The sequence below is a fragment of the Octodon degus genome, unplaced genomic scaffold, assembly GCF_000260255.1.
Source record: "Octodon degus isolate 3935 unplaced genomic scaffold, OctDeg1.0 scaffold00503, whole genome shotgun sequence".
Taxonomy (NCBI): Eukaryota; Metazoa; Chordata; class Mammalia; order Rodentia; family Octodontidae; genus Octodon; species Octodon degus.
Genome location: NW_004525079.1, coordinates 114,123 through 117,334, shown reverse-complemented (window position 1 = coordinate 117,334; position 3,212 = coordinate 114,123). Strand labels below are relative to the sequence as shown.

Genomic DNA, 3,212 nt, shown 5'->3' with positions numbered 1-3,212 from the left:
CAATCTTGGAAGCAACCCAAATGCCCATCAACTGAGAAATGGATAAAGAAGATGTGTTACTTTTACACAATGGAGTATTCAGCTGTTAGGCAGAAAAAGTTTGAGGCTTCTATAGGTAAATGAGTACAACTAGAGAACATACTCTTAAGTAAAATAAATCAGACCTACATGTGCAAAAAGTGTATTGTTTCCTTAGTGTGAGAACCTGAAAGAGAAAATAAAATCTAAGGGATACAATAGATACTGGGAAAAGGGAATGAACCTGTTCAAAAGGAAGGAATTACTGAGTTGATCAGAAAGACAGGAGTGGGGGAGGGGAAAGAGATATATCTATATATGTAAGCAGGATGATTTTGACAACTGTACTGTGGATTTTGGCAAGTCTATGGGAAGGAGAAGTTAATACTTAATTTGTTTTTCTCTCTTTGTTTTCTGTCTCTGTCTCTCTCTCTCTTTTTACAGTTGTTTGTCCTTTTCATAATTTCCTATTATTTTTCTTCTTCCAATTTTGCAGGCATATATATGATAATATGAACAACAAATTTGGAGACAACACTATACATTACAAGAAATACTGTGAAATTAATATTGTGTAGTGAAATTACGTATTATTTGCAATTTTCTTTAGTTTCAGAAAGCATAAATATATTTGTGTTTTCTTTAGAATTTGGCTCACAAAAATATCTACATTAAAATAAATTAGGGGATGAGATTATTTAAACAGGTAATAATTTATGTGAGATAGTCTACAAATCTAATACAACCTAAGATTTGACTTTTGATTCAATACCCTCCATCCCTTCACCTATTAGGCATGAAAGTTGGTAGTTGCACAGTTGTTTGGTGTACAGTTGTAATGGCCTTAACCAAGGTCCCACTGATATCTCTGCATGCTGGAGCAGCTCACTCCAGATACTGAACACTGGTGCCCGAGCCATCATAAAATGCTGAACCAAAAACAGGTCCTGGAGACTAAGGGCTGGCAGAGTTACAGGAATCAGCTGTCATGTCTTTTTGGCACTAATCTACTGGGAGGGAAGTCATTCAAATGTGATATTGTTTTAATTTAATTGTATGTCAGCATTTGAAATAATAAGTTATGGAAACCTTCAGGCTTTTCTAAAATGAATTTTTTTTTTCAAAGGTCGAAGCATTTTATTGACCTTTTGGCAACAGGTGTGGAAGGAAGGCATCCGTTCCATCTGGAATGGAGCCCTGTGGAGGCCATGTCAGGCCTGAGGTGGACTGGCTTAATTCCCCATGATGCCTCATGGTGGTCTGTTGAAAGTGATGTAGTAGCTGGTCATATGCCAATCATAAGAAAAATGAAGTCTCTGTTCTGACCCCTCTTCAGGTCTTCTTGTGGGCAGAAAACTGTGCAAAACTGTTTAAGCACAAATGCAGCGTTAGCCTCAAATAGTGTCAGTCCCACCCACCTCTGATAGTTTGCTTGGCTCAGCAGATGCAGAGAGGCTGGCTTGTTCTTCTTCTAACTTCTTCCATAAGGCCATCTCTTCAAACATCCACCTCTTGCCTGCTGGCCACCAAATACAGATTTACAACCCTATCCTTGAGCTCAAGTTCATGGATTATGGCCACCAGGGGGATGCATGATTCCTCACAGTACTGCAACTTGTTCAGTAACTTTGGATTCTTCTTATAGAGCACTTCAGTTTTGATACCAGCATCCCACAGCTCTGAGAAAAGCTTCAGTCTCTCTTCCAATAGCTTCTTCTGTGCAGATGCCACAAGCATCTGTGTTTGTGTGTTCTGTACCTTCTCCTCTGAAGCCTCTAGTCTTCACTCCATGATGGAAAAGATTCGCTCCACTCCAAGGCTGAGCCCCAAAAAGGGCACCTTGTGCTGTTTGGGGTCGAACATGCCCCCCAGCCCATCATACCTCCCTCCAGTATCCACACTTCCCATACCAAGGGGCTCTTCCCTTGCCTGGGCAGGGATCTGTAATAGCACATCTTTATAGATCACCTCTAGAGTAGTCCAGACCTTGAGCAAGGCTCAGATGGAAAGAGAACTTGTCGGAAATGCCAAACAAGGTCAGATACTCAAACAGCAGCTTTAGATCTCCCAGGCCTTCCAAGGCTTGCTTGTTTTGGGACAGTTTAGGATCCTGGCATAGTTGCTCCACCAGAGACACACTGCCATGTTGCTGGACATAGTCCCCAATGTGGTCAGCCACCTCAAGTGCAAGGCCCTTCTCTTCCCCCATCTCATTCTTCACATCCTCCCAGGATACCTTGTCCAGCTTGTCCACTGAGGAACAGATGGTATGGAACTTGCTATGAGGACCAACACAAATTATGAACATCCCATCTAGCATGCACTGGTCTTTGACCTTGACCAGGAAGTCTTCTATCTGAAGTGAACTCAGGATCTCACTCATGATCTTCAAGCACTCTGCATCAGGGATCATAGGGTCAAATTGCCCAGTAATGTCAAAATCACACTAGTAGAATTCCTGGGATAGGCCACGGGTCATGACTGAGTTATCTCGCTGATACACTTTTGCTGTATGGTAGCATTTAATGTTGGTCAGTTTATTCATTGGTAAATACTGAGCAAAAGGAACAGTGAGGTCATAAGGAAGGGACAGCAACTCCCCACCCTTCAGGTCATAGATAAGTTTAGAGTCTTCTCCATACTTTCTAGTCAGGGTTTCCTTTAGTTCAATCACTTCTTCACCATGGTGTTTGAAGCAGTCGGTGATGACATCAAAGACCTTGTCCTTAACTGTCATGTGTCAGGTACTGTAGTCTCTTGTTCCATTGGGGATTTTGAGTGCAAAATTCTGTTTCCTTTCTTCAAGGCACAGCTGTGCCTTCAGTTTCAGGAGCTTTGCCCCTTCTTCCTCAATGTGCTGGGTGTCAGCCTTCTGTTGCTTGAGGCCCCACAACGCTCTCCTTGACATCACAGCAGCTCCTCCAGCACAGCACGATTTGCCATACTGATAGCCAACTGGAGCTGAATGCTGTCTATCTGCACCGATGTGTGGAGATTCAGCCACAGAAAGAAATTTCTTTGAAAAATATATGCATGTTTTAGATCATCTACAAATATTCATAAGTTATTGTCAAAAGACTAAATATTGTACAGTCAAGATTTCAGTAGCATGGAAGAATATTTGGTGAACTTTACTACTGAGAAGTAGGTTCAAAAATAAATTGAGTCATTTGCCAATCAGATATTCTTACTAA

The 3,212-nt window shown here is 41.6% G+C and overlaps 1 pseudogene; it reads right to left on the bottom strand.

Moving 5' to 3' along the window:
- Positions 1–1,455: 1,455 nt before the first annotated feature.
- LOC101560085 lies at positions 1,456–3,143 on the bottom strand (annotated as a pseudogene).
- Between the last annotated feature and the right edge of the window lie 69 nt (positions 3,144–3,212).